The sequence below is a fragment of the Cygnus atratus genome, chromosome 6 (genome assembly GCF_013377495.2).
Source record: "Cygnus atratus isolate AKBS03 ecotype Queensland, Australia chromosome 6, CAtr_DNAZoo_HiC_assembly, whole genome shotgun sequence".
NCBI lineage: Eukaryota > Metazoa > Chordata > Aves > Anseriformes > Anatidae > Cygnus > Cygnus atratus.
Genome location: NC_066367.1, coordinates 18,822,422 through 18,839,397, shown reverse-complemented (window position 1 = coordinate 18,839,397; position 16,976 = coordinate 18,822,422). Strand labels below are relative to the sequence as shown.

Sequence of the window (16,976 nt, the reverse complement as noted above, 5' to 3'; positions counted from 1 at the left end):
GATTACCTTTTTTTTTTTTTTTAATAGGTGATATAATCCAAAGAAACCATCTACCTGCTTTGTAAAAGTTTTCCAAGGCACCTATCACTGCTGTTCGGAAATATCATGAAAAGGTGAATTAAGACCTATGTTGTAATGGGTGGGAAAAAAAAAAAAAGAAAGAAAATGAATAGAAGTGTGAATCAGCAAGGGGTGTTTTGGTATGAGTCATCTAGAACCTGCTTTGAGCAGGGGGCTGGACTAGACAATCTCCAGTTCCAACCCCAGTGATTCTGTGAACCATAATTTTGTTCTGAATCAAAGGTCATAGAGTCTTTAAATTTGACCTTTTACAGGAATTTACCCAGAACAAACAACTTCAAACAACTTAAGAGTGTGTATGTATATATATATATATTTAAGCAACAGCATTACCACCTCAGGGAATGATCCCCTGAAAATTGACATGAATTGCCCAGTTACCAAATTGACTAATACAAGGTGATCGACACAGATACATACGAATTCTTTCTCTGCATGTGGAAATCTCCTGTCATTACTGGCAGTAAGTCAGTTTTAGCTTTTCATCAAAAGATTATTTAAGAGCTGGTTGTTGTTAAATTAATTGTCTAGCAGGGGATTAAATTAGTGTATTTTACTAGTATATACGACGTTAAACTAGATGAGATAAATGAAAGACAATTCAAACAGTCACTTTTGTTTTTAGTTCGGTTATTATAATCTGCTTTTTGTAATATGGATTTTTTTTCAGGATGAAAAATACTTCCCCAAAAGAAATTAATTAATTATAAAGCAGACATCTGTGCCAAGTCCTATCATTTTTTTTAGGTCATCTTCACGGTTTAAAGTGTTCCTTAGATATAAGCACTACCTGTAGTTAAAACAGCTTTTTACCTGGAAATTTGTAATTTTTTTCTTGGAAAATATTTGTTCTTGGAAAATATTTGTTCTTGGAAATATACCATGTTTTGATTTTTTAGACATTTGAATTCAGCACACATAACTAGAAGTAGTTTATATTTCCTTCAGAGTCTTCAGCTATATCTGACTGGTCAGAGAAGTAAAACTATTCTACACCTAATAATGGTCTAGAAATAACAGGCTGTAACTTGCACACAAATAGCATGTATGTTCCCAGTGGTGTAACAAGTCTTGACATGCAGTTATTTCAAACTGCCTACAAGATGTATAAAATCATTTTTTACTGGCTCTCAGTCGTCACTCTATTCTTATTACTTAAGCATAAGAAGTACATTACTGTGTTGAAGGGATTCTCTTTTTGTTACAAAGGCTTGCCTGTTGTAAATCTTTTCAGGTCCTTTTAAGACTCTTGAGACCACTGTATTATTTTGACAAGATCATTTTCACTTAATTTAAAAATGAATATATGTATTTAGGCTGTTTTTTACTAAGTTTGAGATCATCAGTCTCTCATTAAGATGCAGGTGTGTTGATGAAGAGTTATCCAGAAGGTAAAGAAAAACCTTGTGAATTCTCTGCGCAAATCCTCTGTTGCCATCAAAGGGTTGTCATTCTTAGACTGCAGCCCGTGCCAAACAGGCATCAACCTTTTTCGTCAATATTTCATTTGGTAGAAGAAAGGCATAAAAGCAGTTAGCATCACCTCCCCAAAGCCTATAGTATCTTTTCTGAGGGTTCAATTTAATGAAAAGTTTCTCAGCCTTACTGTATTTGTTACTTGGTCAAGTGGTAAGAATTCCTCTGTATAGAAATGAATTTGAAACTTGCAGTTGAGCAAGAAGTGTTGCAACCATCAGAATATTGATATATCATGATATGTATGAAAAGAGTCTTGATTTTGTCTTTTGATCTGGTGAACTGGGCCTGTAGTAGATAATTACTATACAAGTCAATACGTTGCGTGTTAGATCTATTCACTTACATTTAAAACCATTAAGTCTGTCAGTTCAAATGAACTTCAGTAAGAGGTGTTCAGGCCTAGGCAGCCCATTGGGTCAACACAGTTAAGGCATACTGGTTTCTGTGGCATGCAGCCAGCTTCATATCCATCTGCCTTTTGCTCCTTATAGTAAGCTTTGCTAACCCAACAAGAAAGCTCCACATACTTTATACTAGTCTAAGCAAGACCTATGACAAGTACTCTGAATATTCAGAAGGTAAGGTGCCTGAAAAAAAAGCATATGGGCACATTCCTTTTGCTCAGAAGCTTCTGGGAATATGCAATTTACACCCTACAAAACATTTAGCCTTGCCACACCCATTGTAGCACAGGGATACCCGCTCTAGCAACAGTAGAGATAAAATATGGTATGATCTTTCACTAAATCACTTTAGTCATCACATTTTTATAGTGTCTATCTTTGTAATCTTATGTACTTCCAGTTACTTGCCAGACAAAAATTGATCTCCCTAATGAAGCACAATGTGTGCAGACTTTCTGTGTTTTAACTTGTATAGCTAAGATGTAAATCTTTCCTGTGTCTTCAGTGCAATAAAAGCATTCAGTCTGTGTTCAAGCACTGTGACATGGCTGACTGCAGCAGTCAGTTCTTACTTCAAATGCTTCCTAGCTCTTGCCTACACTGACTGCACTGGCCCTTTCTGGCTAGCCTGAGAGAAGATGGTGATGGTACAGCAACTAAACCTTAAACAGAAACAACAATTCAGATTATGGTTTAACAGACCAAATCAAGCTTCCACAAGATACTGCACTTTACCTACACAGATGGCTCCCCACCATCCAAACAATGCCTCAGCCATCGGCACCACATCAATGCTTTCTGAAGGCATCAGACTCCAGTGCCCAGATTCTGGACCTACAGGTTTGAGAGACCCCATGACAGAAAGTTCTCATCAGCTGGTGAACATACCCTAAGTACTGCCTGTATGCTGTGCAGCTAACCGGGCTTACACAGCAGATCTGTTTAGCTAAGCTGCTCATGCACACACACTTCAATTTTTCTTTCCCTCTGAAACATTACATTCAAATTTTGAACAACTACTCTCAAAAAAACAGGTGAAGTAAGAAAAGGGATCAAACACAAAGCACATTGTATAGGTGTCCAAATGAGAAGGGCTGAAAAGTCTGCCTGCATTGCCCTGCAAATATTAGCAAACAGGTAATGAAGACATATAAAAAGCAGATTTGTTACTTTCAATTACTAGTTCTCAGAGTCCAAGAGCAGAGCAGAGATGAAACCATCATATATTAAAAAACCCTATGTTTAAAACTCCTGAAATATATTTTAGATGCAACGTATACATAAATTGAAACGTTCACTAGGATGAGGTATCTGCAAAACCAACAGATTAGCAGGACTGAACAAAAGAATAATTAATTTTTAAAGGACTATAAGAACAGCCACAAATACCATGGACTAGATAAAAGCAGATGGCAATACAAATTAGCCAACTGGGCCATAAATGAAAAAACTCCTATAATAAGGTACCTTGTTATTGTCCTATATAAGGTTTCCTTGTATTTTCTCTGAAAAACCTAGTACTTGCCACTGTCAGAGGCTGAATGAAGGACTGGTCAAAGCAGTGATTTGATGAAGAGTGACAAATGTAACATTTCTGTTCCAGAAGAATCACTAAGGCTAATTCCTGCATGCTATTTTAGCATTTTCCTCTGAAACTACTGACAAAGGTTATTCCTTCTGGCAAATTTCTGTTTACTTACTGTTCAGATTTCAAGAACGTAAAAGGAGATGGAGTGACTGTGTATTTCTCTTCAACCACAAATGGGGACTCTCATGGACCACAAATGTAAATGGCTACTATCCAGCCTAGTTCTGGCTTTGTGACATTCTGGTAACGCTACATACCCTTCCAATAATTCCTGAAAAAAACGGCCCATCCTGGAGGGCTGCTGGATACACATGGAGGGCATGGGCGGAGGAAGAAATGATTCAGACTAAATTGCACAGATAGTTGAACTGTAGCACCTCATGACTTCTTGTCGCTGAGAAAAACAGCAAGACTTTTCTGACAGTGATTTGTTTAACTTTCTTTATCTCAGTTATAGTGGTAAGTATCCAAATATGGAAGTAAGGTTAAATTTGGCTCAGCTTCTGAAAATTTGAGTTTGCATTTATGCTTTAAAGCCTTGCTGGGAAATATGCTGCTTCAACTGTACATCCACAATGAAGGCAAAAAAGCATTTTAAAATCTAGTGAAAGATAAAGCTGCTGGCTGAAGGATGACAGGCTGCTATAGTAGTGGGGTTTTGTACTAAGCATGTGCTGTAAAGTAGTCTGGTCACAGCATTTAAAATAAATTCAGAAATATTTCATTTGAAATATAAGCTTAGGTAAGCCATGGATTTAATCATTATAATGATAGGATTTTGCAACTAATTTGGATTTTAATTTTTAGCTGAATATAATACTATTCTATGAGCTTACATTTCACTCAGATTGCCACAGACACTTGCGATAAATTGATTTATACCTACTTGCTTACACACAATAAATAAACCACTTGCTTATTTTTATGGAGAATCTCTACAATCTTTATATAATGTTGATCAGCAGCAAGATATTAAAAACAAACAAAAAAACAAACAGAGAAATTGAATATGATCTATTCTTCTTCTCTTAAACCTTATTCAAGGAGTCAAGTCCATGCAGGGCAATTGTAAAGCCTGGACGAATGTGCTGGACTTAATGCTTTTTTTATATTAAGTTTACTGCAGATGATAGTACATTATACATATAATGGTACCTTTGGTTCTTTTTAGCCATGCGGTTTGTCCAGTATTTTTTGTCCATTTTTGTCTATTATTTTTGTCCATTCTAATTGTCGGACCACAAATTAACACGAGCCTGGATGCTCAGCTTGAAGTTTTAGACCACCAGAGTTCTAGAGGGACAGAAATCCTGTTCTCTCTGCTGATTTTGTAGCTAAATGTACTGCATCACACAGATAAACTGGAAGTTAATAGTATAGTTTTTGCTTACTGGTATGTTGACTCTTAACTAATCCTGGACTGACTTAATTACTAACTAATTTAATGAGGAAATTGGGCAATAATTTATTAAGAATGAAAATAGTTTTGTTACTGCTGCTTCTTGTAAAGAACAACAGAAAACACATGGCTATCAAAACAGTTTGGTGTGTTAGTTTGATAGCCTAGATCTGCTCATATGTAAGTGGTGCTCTGTGAGTGGGAAGAGAAGTTAAACCTGGTGTAGTTAGTACTTGGAGTTCCTGCTTTCTTTTATACACCCACACAACTGGAAATATTCCATAACTTTAAAAGCAAATCTGAGGTCAAGAAAAAGTCAGTTTTATTACTATGATGTTCCACTTCCAACAGTTCTATATCATCATTGTTTGCTTTAAAATTATATTCTGGGGGGGGGGCAAGTACTGTTTTTGAATTTTTTCACTGTTATTCACTTTGTGGATCAAGCTTAGTAAGTCTGGAGGTGAGGGAAAAGCCTGGAGAAAGGATTAAAAAACAAGAACATGGAAGGAAAATGGAAACAGCTATGGGCCATGTTGACAGCATGAAACTACTAGTGGCCATCAGTTTAGACACACACTGCAAATAAATGAAGTAGTAGCACAATCAGTACAAAAATCCACATAAAGCAACTGTAATTAAGACATTAAACCATAAACTCAATATTTGATCCAATTTTCAAGCACTAAGTTATTTCATAATAAAATAGTATTTACTTGTTAAATATGTATATTACTATATTATATAAAAACAATCTGAAAGGATGCAAATTTCAGTAGAGCAGCCTATTGCTGTTCCAAGGCAAATCCAAAAGATCCATTTGAAAAACCTTGTATGTGAGTGATTAAACAAAAAAGAGATTATCAGAAACAGATGCCTAAACTGTGCAAAAACTTGTGCTGAAAGGAAACTAATACAAATTGAATATGAACAGAACCAGAATCTGTCCTTTCAGACGCTGTACACTCAGGAAATTTCACAACTTACCAGATGGTTCACGTCTTGGCATGACATGACTCCTCTCAATGAATCACGGAATTGTAGGTCTGGAAAAAAAATCCAGAAGTCACCTAACCTATCCTCCTTCTGTGCAGTAGGATCAGTTTTATTTCTATAATTCCTGATAGAGATTTACCTTATTTTTTCCTAAATGAATTTGATTACAGACAACCCACAATCTCCCCAGACAATCTATTCCAGTCTTCCAGTATATGTACTATTAGATTTTTTCCCCTTAATGACTAATTTCAAACTTTGTTCAGGTTTATTATTTCTTGCCTTGTGCAAAGTAAACAGGGAAAACACATACTATTATTCTCCTCTTCAGAATGGCCTTTATATCTCTGAAGACTGTTATTATGACTCCCTAGTCCTCTCACACTGAAACCTTTCTGAAATACAGTGCTCAAAATCAGACACGGTGTTTCAGCTGTGGCCTAAGCAACATATAGAAGAGCAGAAGGATTACTTCTTGTGCCCTGCAGCTTATTCTCCTGTTTACATATCTCACAGTCATGTTGCATTTTTGCTTTTTTTTTTCTTTGCTTGAAAGCTTTTCTTTCTTTTCTTTTTTCTTTTCTTTTCTTATCTTTTTTCTTTTTTCTTTTCTTTTCTTTTCTTTTCTTTTCTTTTCTTTTCTTTTCTTTTCTTTTCTTTTCTTTTCTTTTCTTTTCTTTTCTTTTCTTTTCTTTTCTTTTCTTTTCTTTCCTTCCCTTCCCTTCCCTTCCCTTCCCTTCCCTTCCCTTCCCTTCCCTTCCCTTCCCTTCCTTTTCTTTTCTTTTCTTTTCTTTTCTTTTCTTTTCTTTTCTTTTCTTTTCTTTTCTTTTCTTTTCTTTTCTTTTCTTTTCTTCCTTTTTTTTTCTGTTTTGCTACAGTGCTCAGATGTAGAAAGATTGCTAATGCATGCTCAATATTGTACATTCCCAGGACAAATGTCAGTTATTTTTAAAATATGTCAAAAACAAATTCTGACTCTAAATTTAACCTTCTACATACTGATTGTGAGCAGTACTACTTGGCTTGCCAAAGATTCCAGCTGTTTTTTTTTTTTTTTGTCATTTTCCAAGCAATATATACACATAAAATGTTCTGATCTGGCAGCCAGAGCCTGAATGCTAATATGTAGAACAAAGTGTATTATATATATTTATCGTAAATAACTGTGTGCAGACAAATATTTACGTACATTCACATAGGCTTCTGCGTGGGTACACATACACAGAAACACATTATGGTGTATTCCATCTTGCTGGAAAACAGAACATTGCAGATTGCAGAACTGTAAGAAAAGCAGAATGGACACAAAAGTGCAGGAGCATGGCTGGTCTGCCTTATGCGATCCTGCTTGGGGGGCATTTTCCATTTGTTTTGGTGGAATCTGCTCAGTGCCTTTTAAGCAGCAGGAAGTCAACACTACATATTTTGTTCAGCTAGAAATAAATCTGAATTTTAAAGTCTTCGAACTCTAACCCCTTAGTTGGATGGTTCTAAAAATACTTGACTTAGTGCCATTTGCATATGGGTCCACATTATTTTTCTTTGTATAACTGGAAAAGTTTTTTAGAATGTATTTATATCATGTTTTCTTGAAAATTTCACTTTACCTGTATCTCAGAAGAAAAAAGTACTGCTTCCTTTATAAATACCATAAATTGTTACTGATTTTCAAATTATAAAGTGGTGGTTATAACTTAAACTGATTTAAATGTACCCTTTTCATTTGAATATGAAGGGATGGATGTGGCTCAAAGGCTGGTCCAGTCTCAAAGAGAACTGCATCATAGGCAGCTGAGTCTTATTCAGATCTTCCTAAATTTGATAGAAAAATGCTCTATATTCACACAGAGACTTATAAATTTCTATATTGTATACATAGATATTACTATCTACATGGGCCTTTTAAAATTAATGGGAATCCAGAGAGACCATACTCGCTTGGAATTGCTGTAGTAGAGATCAATCGATCTATCTGTCTAAAAGATACCCTTCCACTACATGCTACAAAGGTAGATGTTATTTTTCTTCAAGGATCTCCCAAAAATCTCTGTATGCAAAACTTCTGACAGACCAGTACCCATTTGTGATCAACTAATCACGTGCTACTTTGCGGTGTCAAATATTTTTTACATTTGACATATTCTCAAGTATTTCTGGAAGCACAGAATTGGGTAGCAGTGTGGTTTAGGCCTTCAGTAGTGACCTGGAGCTAAATGATGGGAATGCATTAGTTTAAAAGAAATCCAGATAACTGCTTATGAAAATGTTCTTCCAGGATGGCAATCAAAGAAGACTTCAAGAGGGTTTAGAAATCTGTTAGGTTTGTCTGCTGGGAAACTTGGCTGCTCATTCTCTCTTTTGTACTTCTGGTTCTGAGTAATGCGTTCATTTCTAGTCATGTAAAAACAACTCCCCTTGTATATTTCCACAAGATCAGTGCAGATGCATTCTTATAGTTCAGTGCAGTTTGTTTGACAATCTGTTGAAAATGTAATTGCTGAATCATCACTGCCTATTCACTGTGAGTAAAACCCTCTTACCTTTTGAACAACATGACTCATTTTGAAGGACACAAAAGGTTTTTATTATTGTTATAGCTTCTTGGCCTAAATGGTTATCCAGAGTCTGAGATTCTGCGGACTGTTTCTGTTGGAATGATAATGATAAGAGCAGGGGATCTCTTTAGAGAGCTGCATTGAAGAATGCATGAAGATCTGATTTTGTGCTTATAAGAGGATCGGAACAAGAAGAAGCAAATTCTTTTGCCTGTAACTTCACCAGGCTTCAGCACAAAATGTATGGAATTTTTTCTAGCAACCATTCTGCCAGTGCTATTTGAGGCTGTGTTTCATGTTTTCTTAGTCTTTTTCACCTGCTTTTTGTGTTTTTCTTGCTCTTCCCCTATACAAAGGTAGGTAGATATTTCCAGAAATCACTTCTTTCCAGTGCGCTTAAATTCACTGCTGTCTCACATGTACCTTTGAGTGATTACACATGCTTGCACTGTGAATTGAAGTCTCTCGTTTTAATTTTACCTACAAAGCATTTCTTTCAAAAGCCTAATTTAACTTAACCCATCTATTCATTATTATTATGTAGTAGGTTGGAAGAAAAGAACATGGCTCCTTTAAGTATCATCTGGATCACTAGCTCAAATTTAACATTACAAGAATTAATTTTCTTTTCCTTCTGTTTCAGATGTTCTGCCTTCTCATTCTGTCCAGACCAGCAACCTTGCTATCACATCAGATTCTCTTTTTGTCCTATAACCAGGTTACAGACTTGTCTGACAAGTCTACAGATTGCCCCTTCTCAGACCCTAACTGCTGCATCTCTTTAATCCTTTACAAGATGAACTTTTGAAAGTATATCAGTTCCGGACTCCTCAAGAAAGCAGAAAAATTATGCTGCCATGGGACTGCTCAAGTTACATGACCAGGAAGGTTCATGTCAGACCAAACATTAGATACTAATTCTTGCAAAACGAAAGAGGTTGTGTAGATCTGACTGGTTAAGCTCTCTGCTTTATTATCTTTTCTGGTTGATTCTACTGGAATCAACCAGATGATTGGCACATTAGCCTAGGTGTTTTACTGTCATACTGCTTGCTGATGAGTACATGTACAAAGTTTTAAAATGCTTGTTTGTTATCCTGAGACAAGAAACCACCTTTTGTGTCCTGAGCTCTTTGAGTGAATCCATGAAAGTCCTGAGAGACAAATTCCAAGCAGCTTTCCTCCATCTCCCACACTACCTCTCTCAGATTTTTTCCCTCCATTTTTTTGCTTTCACCACTACTCACCTATTCGATTTTCCTTCTTCTCTTTTCCCTCTGCTTAGATATCAGCTCAGTTGGAAAGAAATGCCTTAAATAACTCTGTCGGTGATCTGGCCCTATCTCCTCCCCAAGCCCCCGCTAAGCTTTAATTACTGTCACAGTCTCTGGCTCTATGACTAAATAATCTGTAAAGCATCCAAAGCATCCCCTGCTCTTTTCTTCTTACCCTGTTTCATACAACTCTCACTAGTATTTGTGTGCCTAAATTCTCTGCTGCACTTGTTCTTTGTGAGCCTTCATTTCACTTACCAGAAGGCAGAAAGGTGGTCTAAGGAGGACCAAATTTGGATACCCTTGCTTTTATTCCCTGGTGGGCTGGGAGGCTAGGACTTGACTGTGGGAATCACAAAGCAGAAAAATACACAGTACTTGTATTGCAAGATGAGACAGTTTGGCCAGACAGTGGCGGTTTCCTCTTGTTTCTGGCCATGACTCAGACTAAGCCAGAATTGCAGAATATGTGATGGAAATTGCAAATTGGATGGCTACAGGCCAGTTAAATCAGTAACTTGGTCAGTGAGAATGCCCCACCTGCCTAAGGCAGATGATCTATTCATTACAAGGGCTTTCCGTGTTTTGTATGATAATGAGAATCAGTCAGAACCAGAAAAAAATAACATATGTGCTTTTCCAAATGGCCCCAACCACCTTCCTGGGTCCTGCTGGACAGTGTTAGTTACTACTTTTCAGACTGAAAAAAAATATGTTATTTTTGGGCAAACTGATGTTGAAAATACATAAAACATTGCTGATTGCTCTGTTTTTTTCCTTATATCACCAGTAGAGCAGCCTGTAATTCTATCACAGATAAATCCCATTGTCAGTGGGATTTTCACCTGAGGAAGGATTTCGTAATAGTGGTTTTGCAAGGTACGTTTGTACCAACAAGTGCTGACCATTCCTCCTCTCTACTGCAGGGTAATTGTGTTACAGTGAAAGGCTTTTAACTAGAAATCTGACTGAATTGCTCAACCCCCCCAAGAGACATTCCTGAAACATGAATTTCAGTCTGGCATGCTGAACACACTGTTCCCGCAGCTGCTGCTATTGCTGACCAGATCCCCTGTAGGAGGAGAGCACTTTAAGAAAGTAGTGGCAAGGCAAGCCTGAGAGGGTGTGGGAGAGAATGGTGCAGCTTTGGAGGCTGAGTAGCATTGATTAAAAGCTTCAGCACAGAGTTAAGAAGTGCTATAAGACATAGCAATTTTATACACAAAACACCCATCTATCTAATAAGAGTTACTGACTGTCATTCTGCTGTCTACAACTTTCTAACTGCAACACTCTTCTGTTATAATCAGAATAACAGAATAAAAATGGATGCACATTTTGACTTTTCAGGTTAATTTAAAAAACAAAACCAGTTAAGTTCCATCTTGTACTGTACTACTTAGAGTGACAATCAACTGTGCATCAAATATTGCCTTTTCTCAGCAGTGTCTGGTTCATCCATTTACTTAATGAACATAATCATGAAAAGACGCTCATTATGGAGTAGCTGTCATAATTTTGATTTATTCCTATGGAAGCATGGTGTTGGCACTAAGCTCTTGGAACCTTTTGCTCTTCATCTTGATCCCCTGCCCAAAAGAAATGAAAAGGCCCTGTTGCAGTTCTAATATTCTTATTGAAAATAATGCAGAAATGTACTTCTAATAATATTATTCTCTTGCACTAAATGGTTGACTGCATAAGGAAACAACATAACACTCATAGAGTCTTTCTATCAGCTCTTCGTCTGATGTCAATTACTAAATTTCCTTTGTTCTTTCCCAAACTGAATTTACTCTTCAGAAATTAGCATTTTAAATGCTGTCAGCTCAAGCTGTGAAGTCCTGTACTATTTGGAACCCTCTTCTCCTTGCCTGGGCTGACCACCTTCTGAGCAAGGAACCAGTCCTAGCACACAGCTCTTTAGGTAACAAAACATGACAAAACTCAGAACAGTGTTTCACTTTCTCATTCTGTCATCTGTGTACCAGCATGTCTGTGTGATTAATCTTTTCTTCTGATCCAGAAGAGGTAGGTGCAAACCTAAACAAACCAATGGGAGACAGCAGACGTAATAAAATGACTCATCTTTCTTTGGTCAGTGGACTGAGATGAAAAACAAAGGTTTCTGAAGCCCTATGACACACACAGCCAATATCCTCCTCTTCTGAGGGTATTTCAAAGAAAAGTAATGCATGGGAAAATTCCTAGAACTGTTGAACAGCATCTTTCACACAATCAACTATAAGGACACTGAGGGCTGAATATTGTTCAGACAAGCAAAACATTCTAAAGCCCAGGATTTTAATGTTGTGCTGAAAGAAATGGATGGGCAGGGGCAGTTTCATGGCACTTACCCATCATTGCAAGGTCACGAAGTCCTGCAGGGTGTGGCCATAGGAAGGTAGGTGTCCCAACAAGCTGAAAGAGAAAATGAGCAAAACGACAGTTTCAAACTGGAGTCCACAACAAAAGTAATTGAAATACAGAATAATGAAGAATCAGGTAATGGAAACAGGGGCAATGGGAAATACTCTGAAGGAAAGAAATATATTCTTTATGGCTAGACTGGGATCAAGTGAGATTGCTATAGCTTTTGGGGGGCTGTTAAAAATGTAATGGGCTTTGCTTTGGTGCTGTAACTCAGAGAGTACTCCCATGCATCATACTTGCAAAGGAGCATAAATGTGTTTACATATACATGTAGTCTATTAAGGCATTTTTATTTCATCATTTCCTCTGAGAATAAAATCATGATTTGCTGTTTATTTTAAAAGATTCTTCAAGACAAAAGTGTAGGTCCTATGAAAAGCTCCTTTCATCCATTCAGATCTGGACTGTTTCAGTTTTGCATGGTAATAAACAACTGTCATTACTGGGGTGCTGGATGTGATCTCAAGGTGTACATTGTAACTGCATCTTCATTCAACTCAAGTTTGAGACCGGAACAGTTTCTCCTCTGAGCTCTAACTTTCGTGAGCAGGAAGTCCTTCACCCGTGGGCCAAAAAGTAGCATGAAGTGCTCCAAACAAATCTCAAATCTGGATGATGGGGACTCAGGCCATGTGAACTGTTGCTGGATATACCTGCCAGGTGCTGTACTTTCAGAGACCCTGTAGGGGATGAAGTTATATGTCAACATGGTAAGAGCTTCAGAATGAAAAAAAATCCTCTCTTTAGGGCTTCACACATAAAAGACAATTGGCTGTAGAAGCTGGATTTTGAAAAGACGTGAACTTCTGAAACTCCTTATTGATTGGTCTGATAGATGAGAGAAGCTGAAAACTGTCTTTTTCCATCTGCCTTGCTCTCTTTTAAAACAGGCTCAGGATATCAAGCACCAGGTTCTGGGCTCTATCAGGAAATCTGCCAGATCTCACATGTTCCTGCTGTTTTCCAGCCTACTAGGAGTACTGCTTCCTTTTCTCAAGCCTGTTGAACGTACAGGCTGCAGGGACACAAAGAACATCCTGTATGAGGGGATTACTGCTAGCCCAAATGTGGCCCTAGGTTGAGGTAGGAAGAAGAGAACTTTTATTGGCCTGAAAACAAATCTCTGAAAAGCTGCTGGACCGCAACCAAGGGGGAGGAGGACAGCTTGAGGAGAACACTAGGCTTATAACTCATTTATTTCTCGTTTGCACCGTTTACAATTCTGAAAGCTCCTTGTCTTCTTGGCAGGTGTCTCTCCAAGCTCGGCCAAGAAGCAGCCTATTTACTTTGCTTTTGTTGAAGCTCTTTTTGCCTATGGTAACATTTAGGGAGATGTCACCTCATAACAGTAACTGTCTTCAGTGACCACTGTCTTTTGTACCTGTCATACAGAGGTACAATGGCATGGATAAAAGGAGATTAGGAAGGAGTTGTCCTCCCACATGTAAAACCAACCAACCAAACAAACAAAAACCCACAACCAAACAACAGAAAAACAACCAAACCAACCTGGAAATGGGAAATCTTATACCAATATCCTGTGTGTACCCCACACAAATGTGATTAATACACAGCAAGGGAAAGGCCTGTGTAAGGTTAATTACTATGCCTCATGCATTATTTCCAAAAGAGAACAGAATAGCTGGACAAGGCTGGGGCTCTCACCGAGCTAATCAAAATACACGCAGGTCAGCTCTAATGCTGGGAGATTGCTCCCAGGACCCAAGCTAGATCAGGTGTCTCATTCTGTTGCCCAGTCTCTTAAAGAACTATTTAAAATATTGAATAGTTACTACCATTGGTTAAAAAGGTATTTAAAAAAAAAAGTGTTATTTTTCAGTGAAACTTAAAATGGTACCTTTTTAATGACTGTGCCAAAATATGAAAACATAAAGAAGTGCTTTAGATGGCCAAAGTAGATATTTCTATTGATGATTTTAAAATTTATTTATTTTTTGAAATCTGAAACTGATAAAAATTGATATAGAAATTAAAACTCCATAATTTATCCAAGAAGTAATCATAATGGCAAATGAAGGATTTACTTCAACATTTTCTGAGAGTTCATTCTGTACACTGGCAATTGGGGAAAAGAGATGCAATATTCTTCACACATTAAATAACGACAAAGACATTGTCTTTGCTTTCAGAGTACTTCATGTATTCTTAAAAGACGGTGAAATACAGCCATATGTGCAGGCATGCTTCTTTTTCACTTGAGAATCTTATCTGTTTCCATTTGGAAAAAAAAAAAAAAAAGAAAAACATCTACCACAGCCCTTTACAATTAAGCAGCAGCTGCATGTGATACATTTTCAGTACGAAAAATGCAATATCTTTTTCCACATTACAGCTAACTTGACGTCACATCAGTGAAAAGCAAAAATGACTTCTTTTCTTGTTTTAATGACCTTTTGCTCTGTTTAGATTTAAGGTGCTATTACAGAAAACACCTCAAAGGTACAACCCTCCAGAATTCCCATTGTGTTGACATTACAAAGTTATCTAACTTTGACCTTGCACACCTTCCAAGGCAGAAACTCACACAGCTGGTAACTTGATTTCTGCCTGAAATTCTGGACTCCTAAGGCAGTATCAGGTGCTGCCTGCCCTTTTTTTCAATGGCATCATGAACTCATGATACTCTTTATAAACCCACTCGTGACTAGTAGCTTAGTAGCTTGAAAAGTACGTTTCATTGTAGATTGCTTGTTTGTCCACAGACAGAGGCTGAAATACTGTGGAAATGTATAATTTCATATGGAATGACTCATGGGATAAATAACATGGCATTCGCAGGAAAAGAGCACTATAGACCACCTAGATCTCTTCATAGATGACAGGTTTTGACAAATTTTGACTCCTCAATAAATTCCTACGCATCGTATTTGTATAAACCAGTACAGATACCATCCTGACTTTGAGAAAAGTTGCTTACTGCATAATGCTAGATGCTCTGTGGTAATTTCTTGCTCTTGACTGTGCTGAGTAGCAGCTCTGCTACTTTCTTTCATTCACTAAAACCAAGAGCAGGGGGAGAGAGAACAGAATTAGCAGGGATGGTAGAACAGCAGGACAAACGTTTTGCATAACATACTGGCTTAAAGTCACTGTAGACGCCTGTAGAAATTCATGTTGCCAGTGCTACTACAATGTTGGGAAGAAGTCTTTTTGACTTGGTTCAAGTGATGAGTTACTGAGTTAGGCACAGATACTGGTATTACTGGGAAAGTGGTGTTGCTCGTGAAGCTGTCCTTCCAAATCTCTCAGTAAAAAATCCCTGTTCAGTTTTACAAAGGAAAAAAAAATGTAATTGCAAAGCATTTCTTTAATTTATTCCTTATCTTGTTCTCCACGTGAAGATATTTTGAGTTTATGGACTCAGCATTATTAAACACTTCTTCTAATTTTTGTGGTGGAGATGATTCAGTTTCAGATTGGCTCTTTTAATTTTGGTATATAACATATTGCAGATCAGTGAAATAAAGCAGGCCAAGTAAATCTAGACATTTAAGGTGGCGGGTGAGGGGGAGGCAGACATCGGGTAAATCGTGTTTCCGAGTCATGAATAACTGAAGTGGTGTTTCTGCGTTGCTTGGTGACAGTTTCTGTTTAGTCGGCAGTGGAGTTCACTGAAAATATTTTAGCTTCTGCTCCTGACAGCTACAAACGTGCGTTCGCATGTAATCTTATAAACTCAAATGCTGTTAAATGCATGCCCAATATACCTCTTCAAAAGTGAACAACAGATAGCATTGCCAAATTGCAGAGGCAACACTGAACGATGCAGTCATATTCAGCTAATTACAAGAAGCTCACACTGGTTGGTCCATTTCTTCCTCTGTTAACACTCTGCTCTGCCACATGCAGAACAAAGCTCAAGAGCAAACACAAACATTTTGCTCGTCTGGTTGGCAGAAGTCAGGCGGTACTAATGGCCTCAGGAGACCAGTGTTGACTTTACGCCAATTCTAAATCTCTGCTCAAGCCACCCCAGTTCACAAAATAAGCTACTTTTCCTTCCAGCCACACTGATAAGGGCAACATGCAGAAGCCTGGTTTATGACTAATGTTTACTAAGTGTTACAAGGCTTGAGCTGAGGGAAATATGAAACCCTTTGACCCCAACTCAGAATAGCCAAACTCCATCTGCTCTGGAGCTTCAAATGGTAAGAATGCCTCCGTTTTGTGCCGTGGGCACGTTGGGAGGTAAGGTGTGGACTAGGAATGATTTCAGTCCTGTTCACCTTAAGCTGCAAAATTTTCTTGAAAAAATATCTATTCTTAATTCTACCCGGAAGAATTAATCTTAAGAGATCAAGATAAGCTTGGATTTAGATCCAAGTAACGGGTACACAAAGGACTTGGTTATATTGTCAGTAGAAGTAACTTAAGAATTCAGAGTAGTTGCAAAAACACAAAATGCATATGGAGCAAGTGGATTCATTTGCAACACACAGGCAAAAATGCTGTATTATCAGGGGGGATTGAATGACATACCACACATCACATGTTATCAGTACTGAAATATCTGTGGCATTTAAAAAGTTCTCTGTGACCATTTCGCAATTCAAAGAATTGTATTCAACACAGCGATTGTGTGAGATTGTTTAGAAAAGTAAAGAAGGCCTAATTGTAATGTTTAAAATTAGTTGCAGTTTATCTTGAAAGGATCACATGATCACATTTTTATCTGCAAACAGAAACAGTGAGAGCTACTTAAATACATATAGTTGGTGAACTTGTGACTGAGACAAACAATTATAA

At 37.5% G+C, this 16,976-nt stretch overlaps 1 protein-coding gene and 1 long non-coding RNA gene across 6 annotated transcripts in view; one reads left to right on the top strand and one right to left on the bottom strand.

Annotated features, from left to right (window-relative positions):
* The window catches only part of LOC118258840 (neurabin-1-like), a 122,727-nt gene that overhangs the window by 92,880 nt on the left and 12,871 nt on the right, over positions 1-16,976 (bottom strand). For all 5 annotated transcript variants that reach the window (XM_035567935.2, XM_035567965.2, XM_035567944.2 and 2 more), the window contains exons 4-5: positions 12,134-12,197; positions 5,939-5,997 (exon numbers count right to left, since the gene is read on the bottom strand). The gene's annotated coding sequence lies outside the window, so the exon portion shown is untranslated. The remainder of the gene's footprint in view (positions 1-5,938; positions 5,998-12,133; positions 12,198-16,976) is intronic.
* The window catches only part of LOC118258926 (uncharacterized), a 41,489-nt gene that overhangs the window by 19,068 nt on the left and 5,445 nt on the right, over positions 1-16,976 (top strand). The window contains exon 2 of the long non-coding RNA XR_004781915.2: positions 28-113. This is a non-coding gene — a long non-coding RNA (uncharacterized LOC118258926). The remainder of the gene's footprint in view (positions 1-27; positions 114-16,976) is intronic.